Below are 13,879 nucleotides of genomic sequence, written 5' to 3'. Positions count from 1 at the left end.
TTTTAAGTAATTTGATAAACATCAAATGACAGTTTTAAGACTTGAACCAAAATCTTGAGCCTATAACATGAATACATATATAAAAATATAAACCTTATGTATTTATTACATATATACACATATGATATATATTTTAATCAACTGTCTAAATGTGTATACATTTCACCTCAAAATATAATTCAGTTTACCTCAATTGTTTCTTCTTTTGTCCTTATAGAGTCTTATGTTAAAACCTCCTCGTTTTTGTTTGTTTTTTTGAGATGGAGTCTCACTCTGTTTCCCAGGCTGGAGTGCAGTGGTGTGATCTTGGCTCACTGCACCCTCTGCCTCCTTGGTTCAAGCAATTCTCCTATCTTATCCTCTGAGTAGCTGGAATCACAGGCATGTGCCACCATGCCTCGCTAATTTTTGTATCTTTAGTAGAGAGGAGGGTTTGCCATGTTGTCCAGGCTGGTCTCAAACCCTGATGTCAAGTGATCTGCCCACCTTGGCCTCCCAAAGGGCTGGGATTACAGGCGCATACCTGGCAGTCTTCAGGTATTTTTAAGGGACATGGGAGAATTTAATGACAGTATCCTGGTGCCAAGATTGATGAGACCAGAAAGGCTTGAAGAATATGGGCTCTGGAATTAGACACACCTGGGCTTGATTACACATCTGGCCCTGGCACTACATAGCTATATAAACTTGGGCAAGCCTCTTAACCCTGAGCGAGCCACAGTTTCTGCATCTATAAAATGGGGATAATAGTGTCTATATCATAGTGTTATTTACAAGATTTAAAAAGACAATGTAAGGTGCTGGAAGGTGTGCAGTAATATTTGTGAAATGGGATCCTGTGCATATAACATACACAACCTTAGCAACTCTGAAAAGTGAAAAACCTCATTTAGTGTTGACAATAATATGCCTTTAAGAGAAGCAAATCAAGATCAAATTCAGAAAAGTTTGCTTTGCAGATTTGTATATATATAAAATACCTAGACTCTTCCTAAGTTATCAGTTCCTCTTATGAGCTACAGCTTTACGATGCTACTTAAGAACCGCATCCCATTTCATGACCCTCAGTCACAGGCAGAGCCATCACAAGTGACACTTGGGAATAGAAATTCCATTTGAAAGGGAGTAGGCTTTCATATTTAGGGATCGAGGTCACCAAGATACTGAAAACCATCTTTTATTTATGTTAATTTTACTTATATTTTCATAGGCAAACTGCAATAATAGTATACAGAATTCAGTTTTATGAAAACATGGGTTAGAAATTCTTAGTTAATCCTTCTTGCATTAAAAACTTTTAAAATATGTGAATCATGGAATTATTACACATTTTACTTTTTAATATCATATCCTATACTAGAAATAACAATATAAACAATATATAATGATGTAAATCCTATACTAAAAATAATATAACAATATAAACATATAAAATATATTTTTTACATGTGAAACGTAAAAAATACTTGGGAAGTGATTGGTTAGGAGGTAAATGACATCTGGGAACTGGAAAATTATTTGACAAATTCAGACTTTTTCAAGATTTAATTGGGTTTAAGTCTGATTACCAAAAAACTTGAAGTAATCCCTAGATTATCAACAAATCTGAAATTATTACTTAAAACCAGGATTTAGCAAGAATGACTGATCAAGGTCTCCCCTTATTTTTTCTGTTCCCACTGTGGAGAAAGTGCCAAGAAACAATAAAGGGAAGGAAAATGGACGAGCCTGGAGACCCAGCCCTGAGCACCACAGGGTGGTCGCGTGGTTCATTCAGTACATGGGAAAGCAAGCATGTGGTAGAAAGTGCTTCATAAATACGAAGGAATTTGTTGTTTTTTGTTACTATTATTTGTATTACATTACCATGAATGAGTCTTTATTTCTCAGAGCAGATTTTTTAAAAAGCAGGCTTAAACTCCAGTGAGTGTAAGCTAGGAAAAAAAAGCAGGGATTTTTTTTTTTTTTTTTTTAAACATGATGGTTGTTTAAACAATATGCGAGTTAATGGTAACCTCAGAAACATAATCTTGGAAAGTCTTCAAAATGCATCTTTCTGAGATGTCCGAACTCCGTGCCTTGCTGAAGGAGAGAGGCCAACTTTGCATGGTGTGAGGACCTTGTTTTGCTTAATATCATGCAACTCACTCAGAATCAAGCTATTTGCCTAGAATGCTAAAATACTAGAAGAAAATGAAGTATCCTTTTACATGTTTTACAGAAGAATTGCCTATTTTGAAAGATGTGTTCAAAACCTGAATCATTGACTAACAATGCTCAGGAGACCCTCTGTGTCAGTCAGCTGTACTTTCTACACCAAGTGAGATGATGAAAACATGCAGATGTTGGAAAGCCCTGGCTCCTCATCTGCAATGAAGAAGATATACTGTACACATACACCCATATACCGCTGGAAACTGATAAGATGTGTCATCCCTCAGGACTGTGCGTTTTCTTTAAAATTTCATTAATTCAACAAATACAAATTCATCAATGACTGTAAGACTGAGTTAGGATCTGTAGGAAACACAGGGGAATCAGTTATGAATTCCTTTCTTCAATAGCTTAGAGCGGGGTCCCCAATACCCGGGTCCTGGACCAATGCGGGTCTGTGGCCTGTTAAGAACGTGGCCTCACAGCAGGAGGTGAGCAGTGGGTGAGAGAGAAATGCTTCCTCTCTATCTGTTTACAGCTGCTCCCCATTGCTCGCATTACTGCCTGAGCTCTGCCTCCTGTCAGATCAGTGGTGGCATTGATTTTCATCAGAGCACGAACCCTATTGTGAACTGTGCATGCAGGAGTTCTAGGTTGCGTGCTTCCTATGAGAATCTAGTGCCTGATAATCTGTCATAGTCTCCCATATACCTTTAAGAGAAGCACACCCCCAGATGGGACCGTCTATTTGAAGAGAAACAAGCTCAGGGGTCCCACTGATTCTACACTGTGGTGAATTGTATAATTATTTCATTATATATTACAATGAATAATAGAAATAAAGTTCACAGTAAATGAAATGCGCTTGAATCGTCCCAAACCATCCCCAACTTCCTGGTCTGTGGAAAGAATGTGTTTGATGAAACAGGTCCCTGGTGCCAAAATGTTGGGAACTACTGACCTAGAGTCTGGTCCAGGGTTCCTCAACCTCACACTGTTGACATTTCTTTGTTGTGGGGGGTTCTGTGCATTGTAGAATCTTTAGCAGCAATCCTTGCCTCTACCTACCAGATGCCAGTACTCCCCTTGCCCTGAGTTGTAGCAACCAAAACCATCTTCAGACCTCACCACATATTCCAGGGGGGACAAAATTGTCTCTGTTTGATAGCCACTGGTCTTTTATAAATGATAAAACTTGCACGCATAACACAAAGAAAGCAGATGATGACTGACAAGAAGGAAATACAGATAAACAAATGCTCTAGACATTGACAGGAGGTCATACCCACTTTCAGCTGAAGGCTTCCTGGACAAGGTAATATTTACATTAGGCCTTGAGGAATTCCCAGGATTTAGAAACGCAATGAAGAGAAGGGCATTCCAGGTGCAGTAAACGGCAGATACCAAGGAAAAGAGGTACAGATGGGGCAGTTAAAAGTTTTGTTGGAAATCACATCAGATAGGCTATTGGGGCAGATCCTGGAGGATCAGATCCTCTAATTAAGGAGGGTATATTCTACAGTGAGGGGGACACACAGCACAGTGCCTTAGTTCTGACAGGGACAATCCCCTATGGGTAAACTGTGGGTAAGATGTACTGGAGGTGAGAGTGGGATACTGAGAGCTGGATGACAGAGTTGCCATGGAAAGTGGATTACTGAGAGAGTCTAAGGAGACAGTGTGAGTGTCAAGCCTAGGAGAATATGGACCTTAGAAACATTTCAAAGTAAACTCAAGAAGGCTAGGGGTAAAAATGAAAGAGGAATCAAATACGACCTAGCTGTTTGAAGCTTGGCAGTATTATTAATAGAAATGGAAAGTGTTGGAGAAAAGCAAAGACTAGAGGGAGATAAATTCACTTGGGCCATGCTTAATTTGAGATGACAGCAGGCTACAGCAGTGAATATATCGAGTGCGTCGGAAAACCCATTTCTGAGGTCTGGGAGGAGATCAGAGCAAGGGAAGTGTTTGGGCTCTCATGGCGTTTTCCCTCCTCTCACTGTTCTTATTTTTCTAGCTCTTCTTTCTTTTCCTTCTGAATCTGCTGTTACTTGTTACTTCTCTTTCTTTCTATATTCTTGGAATCATAATGATAATAGTAGGAATAATAGTAACAGCTGTCATTTTGTAAGCAACTATTACATTTCAGGCAAGGAACGATTGCTTCCCGACATCTTTTTCTTTCCTCCCACCAATGTGTTCCTTCAGCTCACCTCCAGCCAGCTCATCAGCCTCTTTTATTCCTAGAAAATATCTTACTTGTATTGCTGGTCTCATTTAACCTTTATATAACTATCAGGTAAGGTCAAACTTACTATTTCCATTTTCAGATCAGAAGATAAAGGCCCAATGATATTAGACTAGTTCCCATGGACCTGACTGGTAGGTGACACAAACAGTGTTCACACACTGATCACACACTGAGACTATTCTCTTTCCAACAGAACAGGTGTGGGTAAATTACTGCCGTGGGCCAAATCAGACCCCCTCACCTATTTTTCTATAGCCTATGAGCTAATAATGGTTTTTACAGAAAAGAATCAAAGAAGAATAAATATTTTGTGACATGGGAAAATTATATGAAATTCAAATTTTTGTCCATTAAAGAAGCTTTACTGGGACACAGTCACACTCATTTGGCTGTGGCTGCTCCTGCCCTGCAATGGCAGGACGGACCAGATGCGACAGAAATTCTATGGCTCACACAACCAAACATATTCACTCTCTGGTCCTTTGCAGAACAAGTTTGCCATTCCCTGCTGTGTACTCTTTCTGGGCATGTCATTGAATCTACAGATTCAACGATCACTTCTGTGCACAAACTCTCATGCTGCAATGAAACAGATGAAAGAGGGGAAATGGCACCCTCCGCTACTCCGAGTTACAATAGTCTCACCGATAAAATCCCAACAACCCAGGGAAGGAACACATTACACCTGTCAAAAAAGTGGCAGAATCTGAAGCATGGTTGTCAACAGAGCCGGCCATAGTAATTGTGACACACCATTTACCAGTGTGTCTTTTCCTTTTCTTGAGGTAGTAAAAACATATTTTTCAAGATGCCAAATGAAAACCTGTAAAATCTCTGATGACTGAGAAGAGAAAATAAATTTTATTTCAATAAAGCTGGCGGGATTAATAGATGACTTGAGTGCCCCCACACTCAAAACACAGTGTGTGGTACAAACTCAATAAATATTTGCTGAAAAATGAATGTCTGAAAGCAGAAAGGAGGGGCTAACCCAATACAAAAATCAGCATAAGGGCACAGAATATTTAGGAGGTAAAACCCTGTATTAGGCCATTCTGGCATTGATATAAAGAAATACCTGAGACTGGTAACTTACAAAAAAAAGAAAAAAAAAAAAGAGTTTTAATTGGCTCGGGTTGGGGGTGTGTGTAGGGGGGTAGGTGCCACACCCTTTAAGTGACCAGATCTCATGAGAACTCACTATTGTGAAGACAGCACCACACCATGAGGGATCCACCCCAGTGATCTAAACATCTACCAAGTTCCACCTCCCATATTGGGAATTACATTTTAACATGAGATTTGGGGGTTGTGACAAATACCCAAACTGTATCAAACTCTATGCCTGGTACCTTCCTTTTCTAAAGATAAAGAAGGTCAGTGAACTGGAGATAAACCAAAGGGGCATGTTGGTGGAGAGCAGGGATTAGGACAGGAAGGCAGGAGGCAAGGACAAGCTCCAATACTCCAAGAACACTCACGTTTCAGAGTTCCTGAAGCCTGCCTCCCAGGCACTGAGCTTGCCTCTGAGTGCAGCTTCTAATTTTCCATTTGTTTTTCCTTCCCTCATCTTCCCTCACAGGAGACAGTTTGTTCAAATACTTTTTGCAAATGAGATGACAGAATGCAATACATATTCCAATGGCACACTTGAAGCGTTTTAAATCCTCTGGTTTTAGAATCATGTGTAAGCTGTTTTAGGGTCTATACAGACTTACTTCAGAAATACATCATAAACATTGATATTTTTTCTATTTCATTATGGCTTTTGGAGAATTTGCAGTCCACTTTAATAACTGAAATTTTCTAATATAATTAGTTGTGGTTAATCTTCCTAAACAAAATTTTAATCTTTTGGCAGAATTCACTTTAAAAAAATATAATCAATGCATTGCCATGTTCTTAAAGATTCGGTGCCCAGCCAGCCTGTGTGAGACAGAGCAGACTGGAGTCTTTTCCACCTGTACATCTTGAAAAAGTTTTCCTTGAGTATATCTTCTTTCCTCCTTTTAAATCGATTCTTTCTTTTCCTATGCCCCTTCTCTGTTTCCCTTTACTCTGTTTATGTCCTTAATGCAGGGACAATGCTATTCATCTCTACCTCCCTCACACAGTAGTTGATCAATAAGTGCCTGATATAGTGATGGATGCTTTTGCTCTTCCTTTTTGCCTTCTTTCATCCCTCTCCTTCCTCACACTCCTCCTGTTTTGCTCAGAGGGAATACTATACATTTTCTAAGTCATAACCTTAGTCCCTTATATGATTCTTCTTTGCAGAAGAACTTTGTGCCCATCTGGCACCCATCTGGTTAGTGTCATCTTTTGGGCATACCAATCTTCAGCCTGCTGATAATCAATTTCCTTAGCTTCTAGCCCTAATCCAACACTTCCCAAGGTATGTTCTGTGGACACATTAATGAGATATTAATTTGTCTAATGTAAAAATTTGTGATCAAATTAGAGAAATACCTTGTAAAATATTTGGAGTGAGATTTTTCAAAGCTTTCAATATGCAAATGAGCAATGAGAATCTTTAAGAGCAGGTATAGAATGCAGTGCTTTTGAAGTGTTTGACCAAAGAAATTTCTCCCTCTTCCCCCAACCCAGAACTTCTCAACGGATACAATTTGCATAATGGAAAATGTTTGTGTTCTTCATTTAAGACACAGACATCTGCTGGACTAAGTTTATCCCCTGCCAGGAAAAGGGACTTAGATTAACAATGAAATTCAATAGCGAATTAATATTTATTGAGACTCTCTTCCATTGCAGATACTATGCTAGGAACTTTGATAATAATAAGAACAATTGTAACAACAAAAATATACATGGACATATTTTATCTCATTTAGTACATATCCTTCTATTAATACCATGAGGCTAATATTGTTCTCATTTTAGAGATGGTGAAACAGGAGCTCAGATGGTTAAGCTAGCCACGGCCAATTAGCTATAGGTGGCAGACCCAGCATTCCAGTCCATGTTTGTTTGAAACTAAAGCCAGAACATTGTCCTTTCCGCTTGGCCGCTTGAGCAACCGTGGTGACCAACAGCCAACCTATCTCATATGTAACAGTAAAAATAGGCACAAACGCAATTTTTTAAAATTTAAAATGTATTTATTTTAGAGATAGAGTCTCACTTTGCTGCCCAGACTCGAGTGCAGTGGCTCAATTATAGTTCACTCTAACCTTGAACTCCTGTGCCCAAGTGATCGTCTCACGTCAGCCTTCTAACTGGGACTACAGGTGTGTGTCACCATGCCCAGCTAATCTCTGAAAGTTTTCGTAGAGATGGGAGTGGGAAGGCAGAGGGTGGATCTTGCTATGTTACCTAGGCTTGTCCTGAACTCTGGCCTCAAGTGATCCTTCCATCTTCATCTCCCAAAGCACTGAGATTACACGCGTGAGCCACAACATCTGGCAAAACATATTTAAAATGTTTTAGACCAATATTGCATAAGGAGTTAAGAGAACCAGACTACTGGGTATGGTTGTGCAGATTGTACACTGCACCATTCGAGGGGAAGCCACGTGACTGGCACCCCCTAAAATAAAGTGCCGTCTTCAGCGTCAGCAGCCATATGTTCAGCTCTAGAACAGGAACAGATTGGGAAAGGTAGTCAGGTGCCATAGTACTTTGAGTTTTCAGATGCAAATATAAATTTTGAGCAAGAAATTAGGACAAAATGGTAACCAGTTTTAGGAAAATAATATATGTAAAAACTCACCTTGAAACAGGTAATCAAAACTTGCACATAGAACAGCATTGGTAAGAGAGGTCTGATCCATGCTGATAAACCAACAGTTTCGAGTCACTTTTTATTACATTCATAATGATTATGTTCCTAATATCTGTGGATTCACTCCCCTCCATTTTTATTTATGTTTTAATTTTTCTTTTAACCATCTTCTGTCTTTTCTAGATGTTTCATGTGAGCTGCTATGCTCCCCATTGGTGGCTGAGCCAGTCCTGACTCAGGCAGGAAGGGTGATCAGTAGCTTCACACACAGCAGCTGGTAGAGCCTGAAAGTCACACTTTGGCCTTCCACCCGGTGTCCAGTGTGCTGGGGTTTAGCCTTTGAACCACAGCCTTTCCCTTCTCCTGCCATATTGGCCCAGTCAGACAAGAGGCTTGCTCTGCCCAGCACACAAGTTCCTTGCTGTGACTGGCGTCCTGCTGTGAAAACCAGATTACTTGGGAGACTATCCCCAGTGAATCTTTGCCTAACTTCTGCATGGGACTGGGATGTGATCTGCGTATCTTTCATTACTGGCCAAGATTTTCATTGTGCATATTGGAAAGCATACGGACTTTGGTGTCAGACACTCATACAAACAAATTCCAGCCTTATCAATGACTAGCTGTGTCACCTAAGATAAATTACTCAACTTTGCTGGACTTTACCCTTCTCGTCTATGAAAGGGCATATTAAGGAATGGCTCACATGAAGGAAATCATCTATACAGGATTTTATTACTCCTCCCTTGTTTTTCTGAAGAGGTCCCATAGAGTGGATACTGGTTAGAATATTTCAGTTGCAGGGAATGATGACTCAAAGTAATTTAAACAGTGAAGTTATTTCCTGGCTCATACAAAACAAGATCCAGAGATAGGACAGCCACACATTCTGTTAATCCACCTGTTTAATTATGTTCTCAATAAACCAGGGTCCCTCTGTCTCTCCACACAACAATCCACAGAGAAGACTTCATCCTAAGGTAAATTCTCTAGTTGGTAGTAGGGTGGCTTTGAGTAACAATTGGTATCATGTGCTTCTCTATTCACTTCTGGAGAGAAAAAGAACATGTCTCTCTGATCTTTGGAACTCAAGTTGTTCTTGTTCATTTCCTTGGACCGATCTAAGTCATATGCTCTTCTTGAATCAATAATTTTGGTAGGGAACTGTTAGATGCTGGCTGGTCTAAGTTTCTGAACCACCACTGGTAATGAATCACCATGATTGACTAAAACCAGGAAAAACCATTCCTAACTCTAATGCAGGTATCTAATGTGAAAGGGATGGGGTGAAAGTTGAAGAATCAGACTGTACAGGGTGAAACGCTTGAGCTTTGCCTTATATCCCTACTTGGCAAGTACCGGTGGAGTTACAATTTCTGAACTTCAATTTATCCACCTAGAAATGGGGAATAAAAGTAGAACCTCTCACTGGCTAGCTTCACAAAATTTGTGATACCCTTAGCCCAGAGCCTAGCAAATTGTCTACAAATTCTAGGTGTTACTGTTTCTTTATATGCCTAGAAAGGTGGTGCCACTTCTTGTATTTGGTTGTTACTCGATTCTTGGATTCCTACTGTGGACTCCTGCACCAGGGTTGCTGAATTCCTTCTGAACACTTCATGCCTTCTCTACACTGTACCTCTGACGGTTCAGCTGCTCATGAAGGGTTGACTGGATTAGTCCTGTCTCTCTTCCAGTGCTGCCCCATCAAATCTAGACTTATAACTCCTAACTCCTCCCCAGTGACACAGGGTATTGAGGTCCCAGCTTGCTTTGTGCCAGAGTGTGATGGGTGGTTTTGGGTATCAACTTGACCAGATTAAGGGACACCCAGATAGCTGGCAAAGCATTATTATTCTCACTACTTCAGTGGGCCCTAAACTTGTTCCTCTTATGGAACAAAGCTGCTTTGCTTTGATAGCAATGCCAGGTGACTTGGAGTTTGATTAGAATGATTGGGCTACCCCAGGTATGAGGATCTTTGTAGAGGAGATTGGCATGTAAGTCACTGTACTGAGTGGAGAATATCCACCTTCAGTGTGGGTGGGCACTCTCCAGTTGGCTGAGGGTTTAGATGGAACTAAACGGGACAAGGAAGGGTGACTTCTTGCTCTCTCTTCCAGAGCCAGGATGCCCATCTTCTCCTGCCCATGGATGTTAGACTCCAGGTTCTCCCATTGTCAGACCCCACCTCTCACACCAGCGGACCACTGGGCTTCTGGACCTTTGGCCCTGAACTGAGATTTACACCTTTGTCTTTTTTGGTTCTAAGGCTTTCAGACTTGGACTGAGCATGCCGCTGGCTTCCCTCGTTCTCCAGTTCACTGACAGGCTACTATAAGGCTACTCAGCCTCCATAATCAAGTGACCTAATTCCCCTAATAAATTCATTTTCCTCTCTCTCCCTATATATGTCCTACGGTTCTGTCTCTATGGCAAACCCTGAGTAACTCACAAAGCAAATCCGTGTTTTGATAATTTTCTTAGTAAGCAAGAAATGATAAGGAGTATGAATAACGAAATGTCTCCTATTGTTCCCGTTACTAAGATGCCTACTACTCAGAAGTGAATATTTTGCATTTGACACCTGCTTTTAGGCTAGACCTACTTTATTAACATCCAAAACAATATCATTATTGCATTGCTTAGAGTCTTGTTTCTTCTTGGAGACAGTGTTATCAAATATCTCACATCATGTGTTATTGTTTTCTTAATATACTTTAATTTCTGGGGTACATGTGCAGAATGTGCACGTTTGTTAAATAGGTATACGTGTGCCATGGTGGTTTGCTGCATCCATCATCCTGCCATCTACATTAGGTATTTCTCCTAATGCTATCACTCCCCTAGCCCCCCACCACCTGACAGGCCCCGGTATGTGATGCTCCCCTCCCTGTGTCTATGTGTTCTAATTGTTCAACTCCCATTTATGAGTGAGAACATGTGTTTGGTCCTCTGTTCTTGTGTCAGTTTACTGAGAATGATGGTTTCCAGATTCATCCATGTCCCTGCAAATGACATGAACTCATCCTCTTTTAATGGCTGCATAGTATTCCATGGTGTATATGTGCCACATTTTCTTTATCCAGTCTATCATTGATGGGTTTTGGGTTGCTTCCAAGTCTTTGCTATTGTGAAGATTGCCACAATAAACATACATGTCCATGTGTCTTGAGAGTTGAATGCTTTATAATCCTCTGTGTATATACCCAGTAATGAGATTGCTGGGTCAAATGGTATTTCTAGTTCTAGATCCTTGAGGAATCACCACACTGTCTTCCACAATGGCTGAACTAATTTACACTCCCACCAACAGTGTTAAAGCGTTCCTATTTCTCCACATCCTCTCCAGCATCTGTTGTCTCCTGATTCTTTAATAATCGCCATGCCATTCTAACTGCCATGAGATGGTATCTCAATGTGGTTTTGATTTGCATTTCTCTAATGACCAGTGATGATGAGCTTTTTTTCATGTTTGTTGGCTGCATAAATGTCATCTTTTGAGAAGTGTCTGTTCATATCCTTCACCCACTTTTTGATGGGGTTGTCTTTTTCTTGTAAATTTGTTTAAGTTCTTTGTAGATTCTGGCTATTAGCGCTTTGTCAGATGGGTAGATTGCAAAATTTTTTTCCCATTCTCTTGCTTGCTGATTTGCTCTAATGATAGTTTCTTTACTGTGCAGAAGCTCTTTAATTAGATCCTATTTGTCTATTTTGGCTTTTGTTGCCATTGCTTTTGGTGTTTGTTATGAAGTCCTTGCCCATGTCTATGTCTTGAATGGTATTGCCTACGTTTTCTTCTAGGGATTTTATGGTTTTAGGTCTTACGTTTAAATCTTTAATCCATCTGGAGTTAATTTTTGTATAAGGTGTAAGGAAGAGATCCAGTTTCAGCTTTCCACATTTGGCTAGCCAGTTTTCCCAACACCATTAGTTAAACAGGGAATCCTTTCCCCATTGGTTGTTTTTGTTAGGTTTGTCAAAGATCAGATGGTTGTAGATGTGTGGCATTATTTCTGAGGCCTCTATTCTGTTCCATTGGTCTATATATCTGTTTTGGTACCAGTACCATGCTGTTTTGATTACCGTAAACTTGTAGTATAGTTTGAAGTCAGGTAGCGTGATGACTCCAGCTTTTTTTTTTTCTTTTTTGCTTAGTATTGTCTTGGCTATGGGGTCTCTTTTTTTGGTTTCAAATGAAATGTAAGGTGGCTTCTTCCAATTCTGTGAAGAAAGTCAATGGTAGCTTAATGAAAATAGCATCAAATCTATCAATTACTTTAGGTAGTATGGCCATTTTCATGATATTGATTCTTCCTAACCATGAGCATGGAATGTTTTTCCATCTGTTTGTGTCCTCTCTTATTTTCTTGAGCAGTAGTTTGTAGTTCTTCTTGAAGAGGTCCTTTGTATCCCTTGTTAGTTATATTCCTAGGTATTTAATTCTCTTTGTAGCGATTGTGAATGGAAGTTCACTCATGATTTGGCTCTCTGTTATTGGTGTATAGAAATGCTTGTAATTTTTGCACATTGATTTTTGTATTCTGAGACTTTGCTGAAGTTGCTGATCAGCTTAAGGAGATTTTGGGCTGAGACGATGGGGTCTTCTAAATATACAACCATGTCATCTGCAAATAGAGACAATTTGATTTCCTCTCTTCCTAATTGAATACTTTTATTTCTTTTTATTGCGTGATTGCCCTGGCCAGGACTTCTGCTACTATGTTCAACAGGAGTGGTGAGAGAGGGCATCCTTGTCTTTTGCCAGTTTTCAAAGGGAATGCTTCTAGTTTTTGCCCATTTAGGATGATATTGGCTGTGGGTTTGTCATAAATAGCTCTTATTATTTTGATATATTCCATCAATACCTAGTTTATTGAGAGTTTTTAGCATAAAGCACTGTTGAATTTTGTCAAAGGCCTTCTCTACATCTATTGAGATAATTATTTGGTTTTTGTCTTTGTTTCTGCTTATGTGATGGATTACATTTATCGATTTGCATATATTGAACCAGGCTTGCATCCCAGGGATGAAGCCAACTTGATCATGATGGATAAACTCTTTGATGTGCTGTTGCATTTGATTTGCCAGTATTTTCTTGAACATTGATGCAGAAATCCTCATCAAGGATACTGGCCTGAAATTTTCTTTTTTAGTTGTGTCTCTGCCGGGTTTTGATATCAGGACGATGTTGATCTCATAAAATGAGTTAGGGAAGAGTCTCTCTTTTTCTATTGTTTGGAATAGTTTCAGAAGGAATGGTACCAACTCCTCTTTGTACCTCAACATACCAGAATCTCTGGGACACATTTAAAGTAGTAAGTAGGGGGAAATTTATAGCACTAAATGCCCACAAGAGAAAGGAGGAAAGATCTAAAATTGACACCCTATCATCATGATTAAAAGTACTAGAGGAGCAAGAACAAAGAAATTCAAAAGCTAAGTAGAATTGGCTGTAAACACATCTGGTCCTAGATTTTTATTGGTTGGTAGGCTATTAATTGCTGCCTCAATTTCAGACCCTCTTATTGGTCTTTTCAGGGATTGAACTTCTTCTTGGTTTAGTCTTAGGAGGTTGTAAGTGCCCAGAAATTTATGCAAATAAACCAGAAAATCTGGAAGAAATGAATAGAGGTGTTATTAATATTCTGAGGGTAGTTTGTATTTCTGTGAGATTGGTGGTGATATCTCCTTTATCATTTTTTATTGCATCTATTTGATTCTTCTCTCTT

The sequence above is a fragment of the Sapajus apella genome, unplaced genomic scaffold (assembly GCF_009761245.1).
Source record: "Sapajus apella isolate SASKATOON/1434 unplaced genomic scaffold, GSC_monkey_1.0 scaffold2, whole genome shotgun sequence".
Lineage (NCBI taxonomy): Eukaryota > Metazoa > Chordata > Mammalia > Primates > Cebidae > Sapajus > Sapajus apella.
The sequence above is the reverse complement of the archived record's forward strand: the minus strand, read 5'-3'. Positions refer to the sequence as shown.